The sequence below is a fragment of the Macaca thibetana genome, chromosome 20 (assembly GCF_024542745.1).
Source record: "Macaca thibetana thibetana isolate TM-01 chromosome 20, ASM2454274v1, whole genome shotgun sequence".
Classification (NCBI taxonomy): Eukaryota; Metazoa; Chordata; class Mammalia; order Primates; family Cercopithecidae; genus Macaca; species Macaca thibetana.
In genome coordinates this window covers 50,086,013-50,109,878 of record NC_065597.1, presented here as the reverse complement: position 1 = coordinate 50,109,878, position 23,866 = coordinate 50,086,013, and the positions used below count along the sequence as shown (strand labels likewise).

The 23,866-nt window shown below is 44.7% G+C and overlaps 1 protein-coding gene and 1 long non-coding RNA gene across 2 annotated transcripts in view; one reads left to right on the top strand and one right to left on the bottom strand.

Annotated features, from left to right (window-relative positions):
* The window catches only part of NSMCE1 (NSE1 homolog, SMC5-SMC6 complex component), a 369,302-nt gene that overhangs the window by 42,409 nt on the left and 303,027 nt on the right, over window positions 1–23,866 (bottom strand). The window contains exon 2 of the mRNA XM_050773999.1: window positions 1,583–1,665. The gene's annotated coding sequence lies outside the window, so the exon portion shown is untranslated. The remainder of the gene's footprint in view (window positions 1–1,582; window positions 1,666–23,866) is intronic.
* LOC126944487 (uncharacterized) lies at window positions 963–23,130 on the top strand. Its single transcript, XR_007722070.1, has 5 exons — window positions 963–1,121; window positions 13,978–14,077; window positions 19,027–19,108; window positions 21,474–21,627; window positions 22,907–23,130. It is a non-coding gene; the product is annotated as an uncharacterized LOC126944487 (long non-coding RNA).

Genomic DNA, 23,866 nt, shown 5'->3' with positions numbered 1-23,866 from the left:
TTTTCTAAGGCTTTGAAGCATTATATAAATCTTTAAAATTCCTATCACCCACATTTTAAGAAATACATCTATACTTTTAATTAATTAATGCATTTAATTCATTTAATAATAAATTTATTTAAATTTAATAATTTTGAAATATAAATGTTTGTGGAATAAGTAAATTTCAGTCATACCATTCGTGCAGGTGCTAACACAATTCTTGTGCTTCACATGCACGACATCATTTAACCCCAACCAGCACCTTATGAGCAAAGGATCACTGACCCCATCTTACAGATGAGGAAACTGAGACTAAAAGGGCACAAGGTGACACAAAAGAGTTGGTGGCAGAGAGAGACGTGACCATACAACAGCACGGTTCCTGTTCTCAAAGACACTCTCTTATCCAGCGAGAGTGAGAAAAGTGAGTGAACAGAACAGCTACAATCCAGGTCCCTCATCTGCAACCCTCAAATCTAAAAAGGTATGAATACTAGTGGATGATCGGATGCAGGGGAAAAAAAAAGTCTGAATACCAAAACTTGTTTCTTACGTTGGAGAACTTGACCTGACTTAAGGTGAGGCTATCCATGGTTATTTATCCCAACAGTGTAAATATATGCATATCTTTTTTTTTTTTCAGACGGAGTTTCGCTCTTGTTGCCCCAACTGGAGTGAAGTGGCGCGATCCTGACTCACTACAACCTTCGCCTCCCTCGTTCAAGTGATTCTCCTGCCTCAGCCTCCCGCCTCAGCCTCCCGAGTAGCTGGTAGTACAGGCACGCGCCACCACGCCCGGCTAATTTTTTGTATTTTTAGTACAGGCGGGGTTTCACCATGTTAGCCAGGCTGGTCTGGAACTCCGGACCTCAGGTGATTCGCCCGCCTCAGCCTCCCAAAGTGCTGGGATTACAGGCCTGAGCCACCGCGACCCGGTCAATATAATATATGCATATCTTCATATCTTTAGCTGTGGAAAGGGTCGTGTATTTGATTGCAAGCCGCTGCTCCAGCCCCCACTGAGGGTGAAACCTAACATAGAACATACGCACTTTACCTTTCCAAAGTCCGAGAAATCCTCGATTTTAAACGCATCTGGCCTCCGGGCTGTAACACAAGCGGCTGCGGACTTGTACAAAGTGAGAAACTCCGTACACAAAAACAGAGGGGAGCACGGAGGGCGGCGGGACAGACAGGGTGGTCGGCGAAGGCTGTGTTTTCCATAGATGTAATCACAGTTTGAATCGAATTTTATATTTTGCTTTTTCACCTATTACGATGAAAAGTATCCTTACCTGTTAAATCGTAATTACGATTAAAAATATTTTTCACTAAATAGTACGATTTTTAGATGTCTTTGTGTGTGTTGTGGGAGGAGATCCCAGTCCGCTGCCTTCTGCGGCCCCTCTCTGGGCCTCAGTTTCCCCATCAAGAAGGGGGAGCCCCAAGACCCCCGTCCCCGAATTCCACAGCCCACGAGGATAGACCACGGGGCCAGACCCCACTGCCTGTCTCGCCCACCCCACCTTCCGTCCTCCCCTCGCCTTCCTCGAAGTCCCTCTTCTTTCCCCTCTACCCCCTAGCGCGCCGCGTTACCCACCAGGGTGCCCAAGCGCAACCCGCGCTGAGCTAGCGGATACGGTCGCAAGGCGGACTCTTCTTCCTTTGGGGCGGGGCGAACGCGAACGCGGCGTTCCCGTTGGTGGCCTGCAGACGATTCGCCCGTCCGTTGGGTGACGCACTTCCGGTTTTCCGTTTGCGCCGTTTCCCTAGTGTTTCCGCCTCGTGGGTTAGATCCCAATTACTGCGCCGCTCTCCATCCTTAATAATGGGAAGGGGCTTCCACTTGTCGCCCTCCGCCTCCTGCACCTCAGTGACTTCCCTGACCAAGGAGGAAGAATCGGCGCGCAGCCCGTGCTTCCCCCACTGGCCACGATTCCGCCGGCACAATGTAGTGCCCTGCCCCGGGCCTCAGTTTCCCCATCAGTGGAACTGACAGTGTGGCCTCGTCGTCAAAAATGTGGACTCTGGCCGGGCGCGGTGGCTCATGCCTGTCGGCCCAGCACTTTGGGAGACCAAGGCGGGCCGATCACTTGAGTTCAGGAGTTCGAGACCAACTTTGCCAACATGGTGAAACCCCCGTCACTACTAAAAGTACAAAAATTAGCTGGGCGTGGTGGTGTGTGCCTGTAATCCCAGCTACTCGGGAGGCTGAGGCAGGAGAATTGCTTGAACCCGAGAGGCAGAGGTTGCAGTAAGCCAGATCGCATCACAGCACTCGAGCCTGGGTGACAGAGCAAGACTTAGTCTCATAAAAAACAAAAGAAAAATGTGGACTCTGTGGTCATACAGCCTGAGCTAGAATCCTGGCTCTGCCACTTACTAGTTGGCAGAAGCTTGGGCAAGTCATTGAGCCTCAGTTTCCTCTTCCATTAAATGGGGATATTAGTCCTTGCAAAATAGTGTTGGTGAGATTTAGGTGCTTAGCATAGCCACTGAAAAGTGTCACATGGGAGTGCTGATTAAATGTTAACTATTATCTTACCTAGGGATTGTGAGAAAGCAAGTGAAATTACTCTTGGAAGTGAATAGACTGTTTTGAATCTTCAAGGCATTAATTTTCCAAACGTTTGTATACTATCCCTAGTCTGAGAGCTAGGGATGCAGCCTAGCAAGGGAAACAGGTAACTAATATAGAACAGCGGTACCTGCAAATGTCTGTCTCTGTGAGGATAACTCAAATACAGGCTTGGTCACTCACCACCCCTGTGATCTTGGACAACCTTTTTTTTTTTTTTTTTTTTTTTTTTTGAGACGGAGTCTCGCTCTGACCCCCAGGCTGGAATGCAGTGGCGCCATCTCGGCTCACTGCAAGCTCCGCCTCCCGGGCACACGCCATTCTCCTGCCTCAGCCTCCCAAGTAGCTGGGACTACGGGCGCCCACCACCACGCCTGGCTAATTTTTGTATTTTTAGTAGAGATGGGGTTTCACCGTGTTAGCCAGAATGGTCTCCATCTCCTGACCTCGTGATCCGCCCGCCTCGGCTTCCCAAAGTGCTGGGATTACAGGCGTGAGCCACCGCGCCCGGCCTGATGTTGGACAACTTCTTTTTTTTTTTTTTTTTTTTTTTTTTTTTTTTTTTTTTTTTGAGATGGAGTCTCGCTCTGTCGCCCAGGCTGGAGTGCAGTGGCCGGATCTCAGCTCACTGCAAGCTCCGCCTTCCGGGTTTACGCCATTCTCCTGCCTCAGCCTCCCGAGTAGCTGGGACTACAGGCGCCCGCCACCTCGCCCGGCTAGTTTTTTGTATTTTTTTTAGTAGAGATGGGGTTTCACCGTGTTAGCCAGGATGGTCTCGATCTCCTGACCTCGTGATCCGCCCGTCTCGGCCTCCCAAGGGCTTCAGTTTCATCTGCCAAGTGGGAAAGCAGTAGTGTGTGGTGATTAAAACCTTGAGCTTTGGAGCTGGATGGTCAACATAGAATCCTGGGCCTTAAACTCAGTATCTCCAAGACACAGGACAAAGTATAGTAAGCCGTCCCTGTTTATAGGTTCCCCATCTACGGATGGATAATATTTGTGGAGGAAAAACAATAAAAATAACAATACAAAAATAAAAATAATACAAATTCTGAAAGCAATACAGCATAGCAACTACTTATATAGCATTTACATTGTATTAAGTAGTATAAGTAATTTAAAGATGACTTTCAATATAGTGGAGGATTTGCGTAGGTTATATGCAAATATTCTGCCATTTTGTATGCGCCCAGTGGGTTCTCCTTGCCTGCTGCCCAGACAGAAGCAATTTATCAAGACAGGAGAATTGCAATAGAGAAAGTTTAATTCACACAGAGCTGGCTGAACAGGAGATCACAGTTTTATTATTACTCAAATCAGTCTCCCCGGAAATTCAGGGTTTTCGAGGATAATTTGGTGGGTAGGGGACTGGGGATTAGGGAGTGTTGATTGGTCGGATTAGAGAGGAAAGGAGTCAAAGCTGTCCTCTTGCACTGAGTCAGTTCCTGGGTTAGGGCCAAAGTACCAGGTGAGCCAGATTACAGGGCTGGGTGTGTCAGCTGATGCGTTAGAACACAGGTTCTACAAAATATCTCAAGCACTGATTTTAGGTTTTAGAACAGTGATGTTACTCCCAGAAGCGATTTGGGGTGGGTTTAGAATCTTGCAGCCTCCAGCTTGCGTGACCTCCTAAACCATAATTTCTAATCTTTTAGCTAATTTGTTAGTCTACAAAGGCAGACCCGTCCCTAGGCAAGAAGGGGATTTGTTTTGGGAAAGGACTATTATTGCCTTTGTTTCAAAGTTAAACTATGAACTAAGTTCTTTCCAACATTAATTCAACCTATGCCCAGGAATGATCAAGGACAGCTTGGAAGTTAGAAGCAAGATGGAGTCAGGCCAGATCTCTTTCACTATCAGAATTTTCTCAGTTATGCCTTTTACCAAGGTAGTTTTGATTTTATATAAGGGACTTGAGCATCGAGAATTCTGGTATCCATGGGGACTGAGGTACCAATCCCTCACAGATACTAAGGGATGACTGAACTCAAGTTCTCAGCCTCAGTTTGCTCATCTATAAAGCAGGTTTAATAATAGCACTTTGTTGATAGTGTTATTCTGAAGATTAAAGGAAGAGAAGATGTAAACTACTTAGAAGAGTGTCTGTGGCACATTGTAAGCCCTCAATAAGTGTGAACTAACACCACTAATAAGTACTTTATAAACTGCCCAACAGGTAGTCAAATAAGTGGGGAAATAAAGCCCTAAGGAGTAACATTTGTGTTTTGTTTGCCCTACACGGTTTTGTGAAATTTTCTATTGATTATCAATATTTAAACTTGGGGTTTTTGATCTTTGACTGGGCACGGTGGCTCATTCCTGTAATCCCAACACTTTGGGAGGCCAAGCTGGGAGGATGGCTTGAGCTCAGGAGTTTGAGATCAGCCATGGCCAACATGGTGAGGCCCCATCTCTCCAAAAAAAAAAAAAAAAAAAATTTTATATATATATATATATATGTGTGTGTGTGTGTGTGTGTGTGTGTGTGTGTGTGTGTGTATAGGTATGTATATTTGTGTATATGTGTATATATATACGTGTGTATATTTGTGTGTATATATATATACACACACAAAAAAAAAATTAGCCAGGCATGGTGGCGATCGCCTGTAGTCCCAGCTACTCAGGAGGCTGAGGTGGGAGGACAGCTTGAGCCAAGGAGGAAGAGGTTGCAGTGAGCTGAGATTGCATCACTGCACTCCAGCCTGTGTGACACAGCCAGACTCTGTCTCAAAAATAAATAAACTTGGGATATTTCACATAAAACCCTACTGTAGCTGACTACTCTGGAAAAGTGGGAAAGTCTGACAACAATGGGCCAGCCTTCCCCCTTGGCAACACTCATTCAGAGCTTGAGAGAGACTGTCCCTTTTTGTGAAGCATGTGCTTCCCTGGTGTGTGGAGAGATAAAAGAATAGAAGACTCTGGGAACACGGGTATTTCAAGATCAAAGGATCAAGAATAAAAGGTAGAAAGAAAAGAAAGATTCAAGACTGAGGGGGTTGGTCTTTCACTTGAAGACCATAGAAGTGATGGAAGACCAGGAAGAAATAGGAAGAAATGAGAGGTTTGTGTTTTAGAAAAAGAACTTGGGTGTATCTATTCTTTTCAAACATTACTGGAACATTTACAAAAATTGATTACTGGCCACAAAGGAAGCTTCAAGAAATTCTCAAGAATCTATAGGCGACATTCATGAGCCACATGCTGTGAAAGTGGCATCAGAGGCACAAAGGAAGAGAGACTTGTGAAGGAGGGTGTGGTAAGAATCGTCAGTGCTCTGGAGAGGTCAAGAAAGATGCGCCACTGATTTAGAATTTGATGGCCAACAAAGGCCGTCTTACTAGAGAGGGGAGGAAGCCGGATCCAACTCCGAGAGTGAAGAGCGGAAGTTGCGGAAGTGGAGAGGGAATGCTGACTGCTCTTTTGGGAAGCATGGCTTCGGAAGGGAAGACTTGAAGACTCAGGAGCAGAGATAATAATACATAAAATAGAAACAGGCAGCCGGGTGCAGTGGCTCACGTCTATAATCCCAGAACTTTGGGAGGCCGAGGTGAGTGGATCATGAGGTCAGGAGTTCGAGACCAGCCTGGACAATATGGTGACACCCTGTCTCTACTAAAAATACAAAAATTAGCTGGGCGTGGTGGCGCATGCCTGTAGTCCCAGCTACTTGGGAGGCTGAGGCAGAAGATTCGCTTGAACCCGGAAGGCAAAGGTTGCTGTGAGCCGAGATCGAGCCACTGCACTCCAGCCTGGGCGACAAAGCGAGACTCCATCTCAAAAAAAAAAAAAATAAAGGAGTTTGAGACTAGCCTGGCCAACATAGTGAGACCCCATCTCTACTAAAAATACAAAAAATTAGCCGTGTGTGGTGGCACACACCGGTAGTCCCAGCTATTCCGGACGCTGAGGCAGGAGAATTCCTTGAACCGGGGAGGCAGAGATTGCAGTGAGCTGAGACTGTGCCACTGCACTCCAGCCTGGGCGACAGAGCAAGACTCTGTCTTAAGAAAAAAACAAAAACAGAGAGACAGAAAGGGATGGAGTCAACGGTATATGGAGACAGGATTACTGTTAACCTAGAGGAAAAGAAACACCTCTGAAACAGCGGGAAAAGAGGTGAAAGTGGCTAAATAAAAGCTCACTCCTGATGCTTTCCGTTTTCTCCATAAAGTAGCAAACAGTATCATTCTGTGGCTGAAGAGGGCCTGGTGTGGTGGCTCACACCTATAATCCCAGCACTTTGGGAGGCTGAGGTGGGAGGATTGCTTGAAGTCAGGAGTTCAAGACCAGCCTGGGCAACACAGCAAGACCTCATCTCTACAAAAAAAAAAATTAAAAATTAGCTGAGTGTGGTGGCATGTGTCTGCAGTCCCAGCTACTTGGGAGGCTGAGGTGGGAGGATGGCTTGAGCATGGGAGGTGGAGCCCAGGAAGTTGAGGCTGCAGTTGAGGTCAAGGTTGAGGGTTGGTGCCGCTGCACACCAGCCTATCCCAAAAAAGGTCAGGAGGTGCTGAGAAGATGCTAAGGGATTTAAGGGGAATGGGTTAAAAGGTTTGGAAGAGATGCTGACGACAATGCAGAGATGAGCTCCTAGCTGAGGTTGAAACCAGAAATGTGTAGAGATGACAGTCGGTTATCTGATTCCTCCCTCAACACTCCCATCCATATCCTGGGGGCTTCAGAGCAGAAGCTCAGCTTAGATTCATACTGAAGTCGGCCTTAGCTGGGCGTCTGCAACTGATTCATAGAAGTAGGCGTTAGCTGGGGATAAGCGACTGATTCATAGAAGGCCAAATGGTGGGAGAATGCTACTGTCAAGTGATCCACTGTGGATCTGGCAAAAATAAAAAGAAGGGAAAATGCTGACCAATTAAAATGGAAGCAGTACAGCAAGCAGAGGCCTCTGTGAGATGAATCTCGTTCAGCACGAACAAGTAGTGAATAAGAATTGAAGTTCACCATGCAGAGTGGTCCCCCACGGGGTGACAGTCCTGCCTCAGTATGACTCAGAGGACGGCCCATTCCCTAGTGGGCTCTGTGAGTATTTATTAGAGCCTTTGAAGCCAGACTTTGGACTCTCTGTTCCTGGACAGCTGTGATAGTTCAAACTTCTCAAAACTGACCCTAAAATGCATGACAGCTATGAGTCCGTAAATTTGTTGGACAGAAGGCGGGGTGGCCAAGGCCTTGGCTAGAGAGGAAGCTTCGGGAAATAATATGCTGAGGGCGTTGGTCTTTCACTCGAAGACCACAGAAGCTTATGAAAAGTAAGTGATGAGATCAGGCTTGTATTTTAGAAAAAAAAAACTTTGGTATATCTATTCTTTACAGACATTGACAATGTACTGGGCCACAAAGGAAGCTTCAATGAATTCCAAAGAATCTATAGACCACATTCACGAACCGCAATGCGGTAAAATTAAACATCAACAACAAAAAGAGAGCCAAAAAGGTGTAGATACAATACACCTTAAATTAGTAACTGCAGTTGCTTCTGAGGAAGGGGCCAGGAAGTCAGAATGAACTTTTTTTTTTTTTTTTTAACCAGGTACATCTATTACTTATGAATTTTTAAAAATTAAAAACTGGGTAGACACAGTGGCTCACGCCTGTAACCCCTGCACTTTGGGAGGCCGAGGAAGGCGGATCACCTGAGGTCAGGAGTTTGAGACCAGCCTGGACAACATGATGAAACCCCATCTCTACTAAAAACATTGTTAAAAATCAGCCAGGCGTGGTGGTGGGCGCCTGTAATCCCAGCTACTCAGGAGGCTGAGGCAGGAGAATTCCTTGAACCCGGGAGGTGGAGGTTGCAGTGAGCCAAGATCGCGCCACTGCACTCCAACCTGGGCAACAAGAGCGAAGCTCTGTCTCAAAAAAATAAAAATTAAAAAAAATTAAAAATTATAAGCCTACATTTGAGTTTTATTAAGTGAGGGGTTGAGTACAGGACCACGTACACAGGTATTATATTTTTTATACCTTTTTATATGTTGAAAGATTTTATCATACATTTTTAGGAGAAAAAGAACACATGTTTAGAAACGGAAAACATTCAGATTAAAAAGAAAACCAACATGGAAATTATAAAATATTTGGAAATAAATGACAATGAAAACCTGACATAACAAAACATGTGGGATCCAACTCAATAATTAGCTGGGCACAGGGCTCACGCTTGTAATCCCAGCACTTTGGGAGCCTGAGGTGGGCGGATCACCTGAGGTCAGGAGTTCGAAACCAGCCTCGCTAACATGGCGAAACCCCATCTCTACTAAAAATACAAAACTTAGCCAGGCATGGTGGTGGACGCCTACAGTCCCAGGTACTTGGGAGGCTGAGGCAGGAGAGCGGAGGCTGCAGTGAGCTGAGATCATGCCACTGCACTCCAGCCTGGGGGACAGAGCAAGACTCCATCTCAAAACAATAATAATGATAATTAGAGGAGGACTTATAGCTTTAAGTATACTTCTTACAAAATAAAAAACATAAAGGAGCCAATTGTTAAAAGGTAGAAAAATAACAACTACAGAAGCTCAGAGAAAGCAGAAGGAAGGAAATAAGAATGAAAAAGCAGAAATGAGTAAAACAAAGAACAAAAGAAAATGAAGTTGATTATAGAAGCCAAAAGCTGGTGTTCTCTTAATGACTAATAAAATAGAAAAACTTCATGTAAGATTGATCAAGAAAATGGTACAAACAATATGATAAATGGCAAACTGAACATACCAGCTAGAGTAAAAATTTTAGAAAGCACAAAAGTATACCACAAACTTTATGCCAATACATTTGAAAAATTATAAAAAAGGTAATTTTTAACAAAAATAACAATTACAAAACTTGACCCAAGAAGGAAAGTATTTAGTTGGTGCAAAAGCAATTGAGGTTTTTGTCATTAAAAGTAATAATCACTAATGAAATTGAACTAGAAGTATAGGATATGCTTCACCTTCTAAGATGTCTGGAACAAGAAAGTTTTACTGGAGTGATCAGCACACACAAAAAGACTATATTATGCAAAATTCACTGGAATACAAACAAGATAGAGAAAGCTATTCAACACATTCTATGAGACTAGTTTAATTTGGACACCAAAAAGAGAACAGCAAAATTAAAGAAAATGTCAGGCTCATCTTTATCACAAATATGTATTGAAAAAAATTCAGTCTACCAGTGTATCAAAAGAATATCTCTTCCAAAAGAGAAAATTCACATGGCTAAAAAATATGTGGGGACCAGCTGCAATAGCTCACGCCTGTAATCCCAGGACTTTGGGAGGCCAAGGCGGGAGGATCATTTGAGGTCAGGAGTTTGAGACAAGCCTGGCCAACATGGGGAAACCTCATCTCCACCAAAAATAAAAAAATTAGGTGGGTGTGGTGGCATCCACTTGTAGTCCCAACTACTTGGGAGGCTGAGGCAGGAGAATCGCTTGAACCCAGGAGGCAGAGCTTGCAGTGAGCTGAGATTGAGTCACTGCACTCCAGCATGGACAACAGAGCAAGACTCCAGCTCAAAAAGATGAATAAATAGAAATAAAATTAAAATATTCCAGATAAACCACAAGATCTTTATTCTCTTCTCCCATCCCAATCTTCCTTTCCCCTTCCTAGAGGCCCTCTAGTTTGAGTTTTATAATAATCTTTTCAATCCTTAAACAGAAAATAGTTTTATATGCATCTGCTTATCTATTGGCAAATTAAAATAATGCCATTTTGCAATGCTCCAAATTTGCATAAATGGTAATCTTGCTGTATCATCTTTATATCTTGCTTTTCCCCCACTCTGTCTATGCTTTCAGGATTCATTCATGTAGACACTTGTGAGTTAATTCATTCCTTTTCATGTTATATGACTGTCCATGGTACATGACTCTTTTGCTTTTTGATTTCCTTATTAATGGCTCTTTAGGACGTTTCATTTTCTCCTACCACATTGTTGCGGCAAATCTCAAGCACACAAGGGAGATTTTCTTCAGTTCAATTCCTAGAAGTGGAATTGCTAGATAAGCTTTTTCAACTTCAATAACAGCAAATAGCTCTCCAGAGGGGCTATATACAACATTTATAACCCCACCATATACGTACAAGAGTACTGGTCTCTCTTTACCCTTGACCACATTCTGTCATTCCTTATAGGGGAAAAGATGGTTTGGGGGCAGCTCCCACCTCAGCCTCCAAAAGTGGTGGGATTATAGGTGTGAGCCACCACTACCAGCCTGGAGTATTCTAATTTTAAACTAAAATAATAAAACTATGTATTCATATAGCAATGAATTTAAGGATTGAAAAGATTTGAAAATTGAATTTTTCAAATATTGGCTTTTAAAAGGGGATAAAGTCAAACATGCCAAAATGTTAGCAGAGGTTAATGCTGGACGGTAGAAAAATGGACAACTGTCATTTTTTTCACTTTTACTTTTCTGTATTTAGAAACAAATTTCTGATAGGAAGAGTGAAAATATGAAAAAAGAAGTAAAAGCGTATTTTTGAAAAGTACATGGCAATGAATGGAGACGAGGATGGGGACTAGAGACCAGGTTTTCCACAGCCCAAGTCAAGCCCTTTTCAAAGTCGTTTTCATCAGCATCTGTATACTACATCATTTTTGTTTCTTTTTTTCTAAAGCTCAGCGGTGTGATAAATACGTAATTTTTGAATTCATGAAATTTTAAGTTCAAGCCAGGTGCAGTGGCTCATGCCTGTAATCCCAGCACTCTGGGAGGCCAAGGCAGTTGGATCATGTGAGGCCAGGAGTTTGAGAACAGCCTGGGTGAAACCCCATTTCTACTAAAAATACAAAAATACAAAAAAGAAAAAAAAATAGCCAGTCATGGTGGCACGTGCCTATAATCCCAGCTACTCAGGAAGCTGAGGCGGGAGAATTGCTTGAACCCAGGAGGCAGAGGTTGCAGTGAGCTGAGATGGTGCCACTGCACTCCAGCCTGGGCGACAGAGTGAGACTCTGCCTCAAAAGAAAAAGAGAAAAGAAAAGAAAGGAAATTTTAAGTTCGATCTAGTAGAGGCGATGCGCATAAGTTGGTTGGGAAAAAAAGGAAAATGATCACCCTCTACGCATCACTCTTCTTAAAAGGAATGGTGACAGCTCCCAGAGGTCAACTTTAAAAATGATCAATAGGCCAGGCACGGTGGCTCACGCCTGTAATCCCAGCACTTTGGGAGTCCGAGGCGGGCAGATGATGAGGTCAGGAGATTGAGACCATCCTGGCTAACACTGTGAAACCCCATCTCTACTAAAAATACAAAATATTAGCCAGGCGTGGTGGCAGGCGGCACCTGTAGTCCTAGCTATTCAGGAGGCTGAGGCAGGAGAATCACTTGAACCCAGGAGGCGGAGGTTGCAGTGAGCTGAGATCGCACCACTGCACTCCAGCCTGGGAGACAGAGCGAGACTCCGTCTCAAAAAAACAAAAATAAAAAATAAAAATAAAACCGATTACTAAACTTAAAGGCAGCGGAAAGCTCAGAGGCTAAATTGAGAAATATGCACATTGCCAGAGGCATTGTAGGCGGTTCAGTCTCTCCACAGGGCAATTTTGCTGTTCTCATTAAGAAGCCAGACATGTCTGGGTTCTTTGACCCAGCAGTTCCACTTCTGGGAATCTATCTGGGGAAATAATCAGAGATGCTCACAAAAGGTAATGTACAAGAAGTGCATGAGATACTTAATTATCTTAGAGGAAGAAAGAAACAACTTAAATGTCTCCCAATGTTATAAAAGAGAATGGTTGGCGTGAGTAACAATTCTGTGGAATCCTATGTACCCTCAAAATCATGTTTTCAAAGAATACTTAATGTCAGAAAAAAATAATTCAGGATATTTTAAGAGAGAAAACTAAAAGAACACACACCAGAATATTAACAGTGCCTATAAACTGTTTTTATTATTTTCTTATATTTTCCAACTTTTCTCCAAGAGTATGTCTTATTTTATAATCATAAGAGACACTATTTTTCAGAATAACTCAGTCTGTGTGATCATTAAGATTTTAGATTTAAGGAAATAGAGAATATATATAATAGTCTACATAGATATGATTGGGATATAGTTATAGCCATAATTACCCAGCATCATCTGAGAATTGTTATATGTAAGATTTTTAAATTTTTATTATTATTTTTGATACAGGGTCTTGCTCTGTCACCCAGGCTGGAGCACAGTGGCATGATCAAGGCTCACTGCAGCCTCAACCTCGCAGACTCAAACAAACTTCCTGCCTCATCCTCCTGAGTAGCTGGGACCACAGGCATAAGCCACCATGTCTGGCTTTTTTTTTTTTTTTTTTAATTTTTAGTACAGGTGGGATTTTGCTATGTTACCCAGGCTGGTCTCAAACTCCTGGGCTAAAGTGATCCTCCTGCCTTGGCCTCCCAAAGTGCTGGGATTACAGGTGTGAGCCACCACATCTGGCCCAGAATTGTTTCACATAACTAGAATATTCCTTCAATCACCAACATTTTTAAAAGATCTTTTTCTATTTTTCTATATTAATTATTCAAAATTATATCTCTCTGCCATCTGAAGCACATGATGACCTTTCTTGATGAGTACAAGGTATCTCTGATGGCTGGGCACGGTGGCTCACGCCTGTAATCCCAGCACTTTGGGAGGCCTAGGTGAGCGGATCATTTGCTGTCAGGAGTTTGAGACCAGCCTGGCCAACACGGGGAAACCCCATCTCTACTAAAAATACAAAAATTGGCTGGACGTGGTGGCGCGTGCTTGTAGTACCAGCTATTGGGGAGGCCGAGGCAGGAGAATTACTTGGACCCAGGAGGCAGAGGTTGCAGTGAGCTGAGATTGCGCCACTGCACTCCAGCCTGGGCAACAGAGTGAGACTCCATCTCAAAGATATCTTGAGGACAGTGACTACTCTAGGGCTTTTTGCCTTTGCAAGACATACCCCAAGACAGTGGTGAATTTTTCATTCTAGGGTCAGCTTTTCATGTTATTTCCATCTCTTCCCCTCCGTCGGGCTACCAGAAGTCCTCAGCACTTATAATTCCCTTCTTCTAATGTCCTCTAACCTGAGCAAACACATAGCCAGTCTCGTTAGAAAAAGTGGCCAAAAATTAAAACTAAATCTCAGTAAAGCACAGAAGTTTTAGTGTGTAGAACTTGTTATGCTTGTTCTTGCTTTACAGACTTCTGTTTCCCCTGTGTCTGTGTTCTTGACTCTTTTTCTAAATAGATAGTGAAGCTACCAGAGACGTGATTTCCAGATAAGATACAAGGTAACAGTGATTTCCTAATCGACTTTTAAAGAGAACTGATCAAAGGCTGAACTCAGGGCAAGCTCATCAAAACCCCCAACTCAAGCTTTTGGAGAGTTCTTGAATTGTGTTGGCTGTTCTGATCCCACGGGGAGTTTTATGCACTTGTTCTTTCAGCAGCCTCAGTATCCCCTGGGAACTTGAGACATCTAAGGAGTTGACTGAGGCCCCTCCCTGACATACTGAAGCAGAATGTGCATTTTAGCAAGATCTGCACGTGAATTTTGAGCATGTGAATGTTTGAGAAGCCCTGATCTGTAACACATTTAGATTCTTTCGTATACCCCACACCACGTGCTCTTAAAGATTTATTCCAACAGTAACATTTCTCTTTCCCTCTCTGCCTCTCTCTTTCTCTCACTGGGAGCAGGTTGTAAGTTGTTTCCACTTTGCATGTGTTTCATTTTCTCTTTTTGTTTTGAGACAGGGTTTCACTGTGCCATCCAAGCTGGTATACACTGCCGAATACTTATAAGGCCCTTGATACTATTTGATGGGATGAATGCAAAAATTGAATTTAAAAAATGAATTTTTTTGGCCAGGCGCGGTGGCTCACGCCTGTAATCCCAGCACTTTGGGAGGCTGAGGCGAGTGGATCACCTGAGGTCAGGAGTTCGAGACCAGCCTGACCAACAAGGTGAAACCCCGTCTCTACTAAAAATACAAAAATTAGCTGGGCATGGTGGCAGGTGCCTGTAATCCCAGCTACTCGGGAGGCTGAGACAGAAGAATTGCTTGAACCCAGGAGGTGGAGTTACAGTGAGCCGAGATCACTCCACTGCACTCCAGCCTGGGCAATAGGGCGAGACCCCATCTCAAAAAAAAAAAATGAATTTTTTGAAGAGATAGGGTCTCACTCTGTCATCCATGCTGGAGTACAGTGGTGTGATCTTAGATTACTGTAACCTGAAATTCCCCGGGCACAAGTGATCCTCTTGCCTCAGCCTCCCAAGTATCTGGGAGTACAGGTGCACACCACCACACCCAGCTAATTTTGTATTTCTTGTAGAGATTGGATCTCACTTTGCTACCTAGGCAGGTCTCAAACTCCTGGCCTCAAGTGATCCTCCCTCCTCAGCCTCCCAAAGTGCTGGGATTATAGGTGTGAGCACCCAACCAGTGTGTTTCTTTTTAAATGTACAAAAGTGGAGAATTTCATCCTGTCTATGGTTCTTCTTTATTAGTCTACCAGCTCCTTTGAGTCCCCCTTTTTATGATTTGGAAATTATTTATTCCTTCGGGAGCGATAAACAAATAGTTCCAAATTGCTGCTGCTCCTTTTGTCTTCAATAAGAGGTAGACACTAGGATTAGGGATGGTGGTTGGAGGATGAAAAAGTAAAAACCCTGCATAGAGTGTCTGTTGCAAATAAAGAGCTTGGTGAATATGGTTGCTGTTCTGATGTTTCCAAAGTGTTTTACTCTTTGTCATTTAATAAGATTTTTTGAAGTTATGACTATAATTTGATAGAAACATATAGATACTATATATATGCCACCGTGATCATAAAAATAGAGATACAATCACATTTTTAAATCTCTTTTAATTAAAACTCACTTGAGGCCAGGCATGGTGGCTCACGCCTGTAATCCCAGCACTTTGGGAGGCCGAGGTGGGCAGATAACCTGAGGTCAGGAGTTAGAGACCAGCCTGGCCAACACAGAGAAACTCCATCTCTGCTAAAAATACAAAAATTAGCCGGTCGTGGTGGCACATGCCTGTAATCCCAGCTACTCGGGAGGCTGAGGCAAGAGAAACACTTGAACCCAGGAGGCAGTAGTTGCAGTGAACCAAGATTGCGCGACTGCACTCCAGCCTGGGCTACAGAGCAAGACTCTGTCTCAACAAAAAAAAAAAAAAAAAAAAAAAAAGGAAAAAGAAAAAAAGAAACCTCACTTGAAAATGGATTAGAAAACCACAGTTGAAAAGGGAGTAACTAGTTGACTCACCACATTTTTCATTTTCAGTCAGGCATAGTGGCTCACGTCTATAATCCCAGCACTTTGGGAGACTGGAGTTTGAGGCCAGGAGTTTGAGACCAGCCTGGGCAACACAGAAAGACCCCATCTCTACAGAAAACTTAAAAATTAGCTAGGTATGGTGGTGGTACACACTGATGAAGACCTACAAAGCCCTTGATACTATTTGATAGGATGAATGCAAACATTTAATTTAAAAAATGAATTCAATTCCTGTAGTCCCAGCTACTGGGAGGCTAAGGTGGGAGGATCACTTGAGTCTAGAAGTTCAAGGTTGAACTGAGCTATGATCACACCACTGCACTCCAGCCTGGATGACAAAGAGAGACCCTGTCTCTAAAAACAAAACAAAAATTTCATATTTATTCAGTTTTTACATTCATCCTAACAAATCTTATCAAGAAAGTGTTCAGCAGTGTGGTGAGATTCAAAGATGAATCTCCATAGTCCTTAGGTCAGGTTGCTCTCAGCCGGTAAGAAAAAATAAGATGAATGCACATTAGTAAGTGTAATCAACAAAGGAATTGCTGGCCGGTTGGAATGACTCATGCGTGTAATCCCAGCACTTTGAGAGACTGAGGCAGGAGGATCGCTTGAGCCTAGGAGTTCGAGATCAGCCTGGGCAACATGGTGAAACCCTGTGTCTACTAAAAATACCAAAATTAGCCATGTGTGGTGGCACACGCCTGTGGTTCCAGCTACTGGGGAGGCTGAGGTGGGAGTATTGCTTGAGCCACTGTAGAGTTCAAGGCTGCAGTGAGCCATAGATTGTGCCACTACACTCAGCCTGGGTGACAGAGTGAGACCCTGTCTCAAAAATATAAAAAAAAGAAAAAGAAAAAGAAAGAACGAATGAAAGAGAGAAAAAGAAAGAAAAGAGAGAAAGAAAGAAAAGAAAGAGAGAAAGAAGGAAAGGAAAGAAAGAAAAGAAAGAAGAAAGAAAGAAAGAAAAAAAAAGAAAGAAAGAAAGGAAGGAAGGAAGGAAGGAAGGAAGGAAGGAAGGAAGGAAGGAAGGAAGGAAGGAAGGAAATTGCTAAGTGCTGTTAGTTTATCAATTAAGCTGGTTTAGGTACAAGAAACTGATGTGATAATTTAAGCAAAAAAGTTTATTGGAAGGGTAGGAGGGTATTGGGGTATATTATTCAGGACAGGCTAGGTCATGCTGCTATCACACACATTCCCAAAATTATTATTTCTAGGTCATGCAATCTACCACATTTGGATCAGCAGGAGGCTCTGCCCTCCTCTCACTCAGACTAACGGAGGTTCCACCGTCTATCTGGTGGCTGCAGCCCTGAAACATGGAGCCTTATTGGTGTGACCATGGCAGGGGAAGAAAGAGGCTGGGGGTTTGCACAGGGGGTTTTTACTGCCTCAGCCTGAAAGTGACATGTGTCCTTTCTACTCTAGGATCACTGGTCAGAACTAGTCACGAGATCTTCCCTAACTGCCAGAACGCTGGGAAATGAAAGGGAACAATGGAATCCTTGGCGAGCATTACTGTCTCTGCTCCAGGGTGGCTCGTAGACTCAAATGAAAATGCTGGAGCCTCAGATCTGGGACTGAATGTGGACCAGAGAACTTGGGAGACCTTGCCAGCAGCAGCGGATGGAGGTCTGGTCAGGCTGTCATCCATTTTCAGCTATCTGTCACCCTCTCAGGATTTGCACTGGAGAAAGAGTGAGAGGAGAGAGAGAGACAGAGAGAACAACTGATTGGCCCAGGCAGGTTCTATGTCCCACTCGAAACACGTTAGTGGACAACTTGATTGACATTCGAGTTGCACTAAAAGGTGGTGGGGGGAGTTCATCCAAACAAAATTGGGGGGCTGTTACAACAAGAGAGGGAGGGTGGGTGCATTGTGAGCAAAAGCACACACTTGCTGCAGAGCTGGTCCAAATACCCACTCTTCAGAGTTGACATCATCTGGAAGGTTTGTAGAAGTGGGGGCTTTCCAGATTAGCTTTGAAGGATGGGATAACTGATGCAGAGGAAAGGTAATGCAGGCTGAGAGGCCCGTGTAAGCAAAGTGAAGCTGCAGAAGAGTGCAATAATTTGCAAGAAAGAGAAGGCTGGCTGGGTGCAGCGGCTCACACCTGTAGTCCGAGCACTGTGGGAGGCCAAGGTGGGAGGATCCCTTGAGCCCAGGAGTTTGAGACCAGCCTGAGCAACGCAAGGAGATTCCATATCTACGAAAAATTTAAAAATTAGCCAGGCATGGTGGTGCATGCCTATAGTCCTAGCTACTCGGGAGGCTGATGTGGAAGGATTACCTAAGCCTTGGGAGGCTGAGGCTGCAGTGAGCCATGATTTTGCCACCACACTCCAACCTGGGCAACAGAGTGAGACCCTGTCTCAAAAAAAAAAAAAGAAAGAAAGAAAGAGAAGGCTATTGAGATTGAACAGAGGATATGATTCGCAGTTACATTTTCCCAGCTCATCTTTGCTTCCCATGGTGTCAACTCAGGGGATGCAAATGGTTGGAATGGCTCAAACTACATCATGAGATTAGAGCCTGGTCCTCTATGTTGACTGAGAGTCTCAGTTCTCCTCCACGTGGCCTCTCCTTGAGGTCAGCTTACATTTCCTCAAAACGTGGCGGCCTCAGGGCAGTTGGGTTTCTTGTGCGCTGGCTCAGGGCTCCTGAGAGGATAAAATCAGAATATCTTGTTCTTCGTCAGGCTTGGGCCCAGACTAGCACAGCATCATTATCTTTTTATTCTGTGAGTTAACGTATTTCAGAGGACCAGTGCCAATTCAGAGTGGAGAGGGCTGCATAAGAACACGAATACTGGGAGGTGGCTTCATTTGGGGCCATCTTTGGAGACCAGCTACAGTGCATGATGTAACTGCCCTGAATTCCCAAGCTCCTATCCCCAGCTCCAGCATAAGGTAGGTAAGAAGTGACTGGCAGCATAAGTGGGTCATGTTGGAGGAAAGATAAGTCTGGAGCTGAGCTTTCCAGGTGTTCGGTGCCACAGATGAAAATGATGGTGCTAGGGAGGAGGTAGAGCAGGAGGTCTTTCTCTTCATGGGCCTCTTCCCAGATTTCCCCTGTGTATCTTGTTGACTGAAACTGAATCACATCAGCACCTCTTACTGCAAGGAAGCCTGGGCAAGTCAGAATCTGTGAAAGGGAAGTGGGATTGTTATTTCTGGCCTAAGTCAACCCTGATTCATTCTCCAGGCATGTGTGGGCCATCGCAGCTTGAATTAATCAGGACGGAAGAAGAGACGCGATGATACCGGCCAGTGATCCGTGGTGGGAGGTCAGTACAAACCTACCCCAAAGGCTGGAGAAGCTGAGAGGCTGAAGAAAGAGGCTGATAAACCCAGTTTCTCCAAGGAAAAATTTTGTTGTTGTCGTTGGTGTTGTTTTTAGAGGCAGGGGCTTACTCCATCACCCAGGCTAGAGTGAAGTGATGTGATCGTAACTCACTACAGCTTTAACCTCCTGGGCTCAAGCAATCCTCCCACTTCAGCCTCCCGAGTAGCTGGGACTACAAGTCACACACCACCACACCTGGCTAATGTTTTTTAATGTTTTGTAGAAACAGTCTCACTATGTTGTCCATGTTGGCCTCAAAGCCCTGGGTTCAAGTGATCCTCCTACCATGGTCCCCCAAAGTGTTGGGATTACAGGCTTGAGCCATGGTTCCTAGAAAGAAGCATTTAACTGGGACTTGCGAACGAGAAGTCTTGTATCCAGTGGCTTAGAAATAGTGGACCCCATGCGCTGCTACCTCCCAGACCCCAAGACCAGGGCTTATATACCATAGGGAAGTTGCCTAAGGGCAGGATTTATGATTAGCATGTGTTCATGATAACATCAAGGTTGTTTTGACCTAAGGGCTGGCTTTCCAGTAAGTAGAAATCTTAGAGGCATTCCTGGAACTGGGGTGAATCTTAAGTCAACATGGTGAATCAGCATCCAAAATGGAGTTGCTTTCGCCTCACGGTAGGCGACATACAGAGGATGCCATGAGCAACAAAAAACAGGGAAAGCAGCTGGGAGGATGTAGCTTTACTTCAGGTGAGAGGAGGGTGGGGGCTGGACCAGGGCAGAAGCAGTGAGGAGTGGGAAATAAGCCAGATGTGAAAATAAACACAGAAGTGGAGGGTACAGCATGGAATACTATGCAGCCATAAAAAAGAATGAAATCGCCAGGTGTGGTGGCTCACGCCTGTGATCCCAGCACTTTGGGAGGCTGAGGTGAGCAGATCACAAGGTCAAGAGATCGAGACCATCCTGGCTACCACAGTGAAACCCCGTCACTACTAAAAATACAAAAAAAGAATGAGCCAGGCGTGGTGGCGGGTGCCTGTAGTCCCAGCTACTCGGGAGGCTGAGGCAGGAGAATGGCGCGAACCCAGGAGGCAGAGCTTGCAGTGAGCCAAGATCGCACCACTGCACTCAAGCCTGGGGGACAGAGTGAGACTCTGTCTCAAAAAAAAAAAAAAAAAAAGAAATGAAATCATGTCCTTCAAAGCAACGTGGATGCAGCTGGAGACTATTATCCTCAGTGAATTAACACAGGGACAGAAAACCAAATACTACATGTCCTTGCTTATAAGTGGGAGGTAAACACTGAACACACATGGTCATAAACATGGGAATAATAGACACGAGGGACTACTAGAGGAAGGAGAATGGGAGGGGGCGAAGGTTGATACACTTCCTATTGGGTACTATGCTCAGTACCTGGATAATAGGGTCATTTGTACCCCAAACCTCAGTGACACACAATTTACCCATGTGACAAGCCTGAACAGCTACCCTTGAAACCTAAAAGCTGGAAAATAAAAAAAGAGGCAGGGTGCATAGCCCATGGCTGCTTGTGACTGTCTTTCATAAGCAAGAATGGAAAAGAGAGACAGACAGACAGAGAGGGAAGTCAACAATGACAGCATCATTTGCAGCTTGCTTAATTGGATGGTGACACCATCCAAGCACAGAAGGAGAAGTTAGCTCGGCGAGAGACAATGACTTTGTCCTAGGCATTCTGAGGGCAAGGGGTGTGAGAGAACATGCTCAAGGTGTGGGTCATGAAACACGAGGGCGTGGGGCCAGGTCGGGGGGCTCACATCTGGAATCCCAGCACTTTGGGAGGCTGAGGCAGACGGATCACATGAGGTCAGGAGTTCAAGACTAGCCTGGCCAACATGGCGAAACCCCGTCTCTACTAAAAATACAAAAATTAGCTGGATGTTGTGGCACACGCCTGTAATCCCGGCTACTTGGGAGGCTGAGGCAGAAGAATCGCTTGAACCCAGGAGGTGGAGGTTGCAGTGAGCCAAGTTCGCACCACTGCACTTCAACCTGGGTGACACAGTGAGACCACCTTGTCTCCTAAGTAAATAAATAAATAAGTGAATAAATAAATAAATAAAATGCTAGGGCTTGGGAGACTTTAAACAACCAATGCAGAGCTGTAGTCAACGCCATGCTATGGGCTGGGTGCAGTGGCTCATGCCTGTAACTGCAGCACATTGGGAGGCCAAGGTGGGAGGATTGCTTGAACCCAAGGAGTTCAAGAATAACCTGGGCAACATAGGGAGACCACATCTCTAAAAACAAAATAAAACCAAAACAAAATCACCATGCTATGGAATGATGTGTCTGCTTGTGCCCAGGTCTGGAAGAATGCACACCCAGTGCTCATAGAGGTTCCATCTGGGAAATCAGATTGGACAGGGCCAGAATAGATCCAGGGGAAACATTCACTGAATATATATACTTATGTATTGTGGAAGCTTTGATGGTGGTCATGTACCAAGAAGGGAAAAAGTAAGTTTATAAATGAGCAGAACCAGAAGGAGAACGCTAGAGGAAAAAGGAGATGACGTGAATGATTATATTTAGAGGGTAGGATGAGAAGTGAGAGGAGGTGATGAGAGAGGTGAGGAGGAACCAGGCGGGTGGGTATGGAATCTTGGAAATCAACAGAAGAGGGCATTTCATGAAGAATGAACAGCTGCAGAGAGAAAAAGATTGCATGAGAACTGGGAAAAGAAACGCTTTGTGTTTGGTGACATTGTCATAGTTGACCCTAGAAAGCATGGTTTGAGTAGAGTGGTCCAAAAGAGAAGGATACTGGAAGGAGTGGATCAGTACCAGAGATGAACTATGGTCATATATAAAGAAATGTGATGACATAAGGAAAGAGAGCACTCACTGGGGTCGAGAAATGATATTTCTTGGCTCTGGGAGAGTGATCATATCCTTAAATTTTTTTTTTTTTTTGAGACAGAGTCTCACTCTGGCACCCAGGCTGGAGTGCAATGGTGCCATCTCGGCTCGCTGCAACCTCTGCCTCCTGGGTTCAAGCGATTTTCGTGCTCAGCCTCCTGAGTAGTTGGGACTAGGCATCTGCCACCATGCCTGGATAATTTTTGTACTTTTAGTGGAGACGGGGTTTCACCATGTTGGCCAGGCTGGTCTTGAACTCCTGACCTCAAATGATCTGCCCATTTCAGCCTCCCAAAGTGTTGGGATTACAGGCGTGAGTCGTTGCACTTGGCCTTAAAATGTATATTGACACCACTCCTCACTTCTAGCTTGTTTTTGACCTGCAAACCAAGAAGTAAGCATTACATCAACCTGTACAAGGTGCACATCAGTGATTCCTGCAACATCCTGCATCATGATGGGACCGGTAGTTGATGTGGTAAAAATATGTTGTGCATTTGCCTTTCCCACGAAATTTTTTCTAGCCACAAAATTAACCAGAAATAAGAGAAGCATAGCCCCATCCCCCCTTTTCTCAGCAACACAGAGAAGCAATGTCTCCAACACAAGAGAATGAATAACCTGCCAAAAACTGTTAGAAATACTGATGAAACCAGGTTAGATGATATGCCATGGTTTCTCTGCTATCCCACAGCAGATTGAAATCATGTTACAATTTGATGACGGGGTGTCCTAGAGCAAATGAACAAGGCTGTGCCAGCAGAAGTGAAGCCTGAGGATTTGGGGTCATTCACTTGTGAATGATTCCTCTCTCCCTGTCTTCTTTCTCTTCCTTTTGTGCTGTATTTTTTTCACGTACTCACTCTCTTTTCCACAGATAGACTGCGGAACTGCCCATGAGGCCAAGCACCTATTAGTAGACCAAGAAGCATCATCCATCCGTGACCTAAGCTGGCAGCCAGCTATTGTTCTCATCTAAGTCTGGGAGTTCAGGATTTCTATCCGGACCCGGCTACTTTCTTTCGACAGTTACCCACTGTAAATTTCCGAATACTTTCAGCTGCTAATCCTGGTGTACCCAATTAAAAATGCCTTTCCTAATAAAGGCATTTCAGATAGAATTTAGCAAAGTGTTCCAAGGTAGGAGTTTCCAGGGCTGGGGCAGAAACTCAATGATCTTATAAAGGCTCCTGCTCTGACATCTTCAGCATGTTGGCTTTTACCCTTGGCTCTGTCCTCATGGTTGCAAGATGGCTGTCAGAACTCCAAGTATTTCCTCCCTCCAAGACAATGTCCAAAAATCTCTATCTCTCCCTTTTTTTTTTTTTTTTGAGATGGAGTCTCACTCTGTCGCCCAGGCTGGAGTGCTGTGGCCGGATCTCAGCTCACTGCAAGCTCCGCCTCCCGGGTTCACGCCATTCTCCTGCCTCAGCCTCCCGAGTTGCTGGGACTACAGGCGCCCGCCACCTCGCCCGGCTAGTTTTTTGTATCCTTTAGTAGAGATGGGGTTTCACCGTGTTAGCCAGGATGGTCTTGATCTCCTGACCTCGTGATCCGCCCGTCTCGGCCTCCCAAAGTGCTGGGATTACAGGCTTGAGCCACCGCGCCCAGCCTATCTCTCCCTTTTTATCAGAGAGGAAAATCTTTCCCAGAAGCCTCCTGCGCACTTTTATTCAAGCTCCACTGCCCAAGATTGGGTCACCGACCAGTGCCCAGCTGTAAGGAGACTGGGGAGGTGAGTACCTAGGATTTTCGGTCTCTACAGTGGAAAAAAGGAGCTGGAATGACTACCTGGTAGGCAACCAAACATCCACTACAAGTAACAGTGATGGAACTA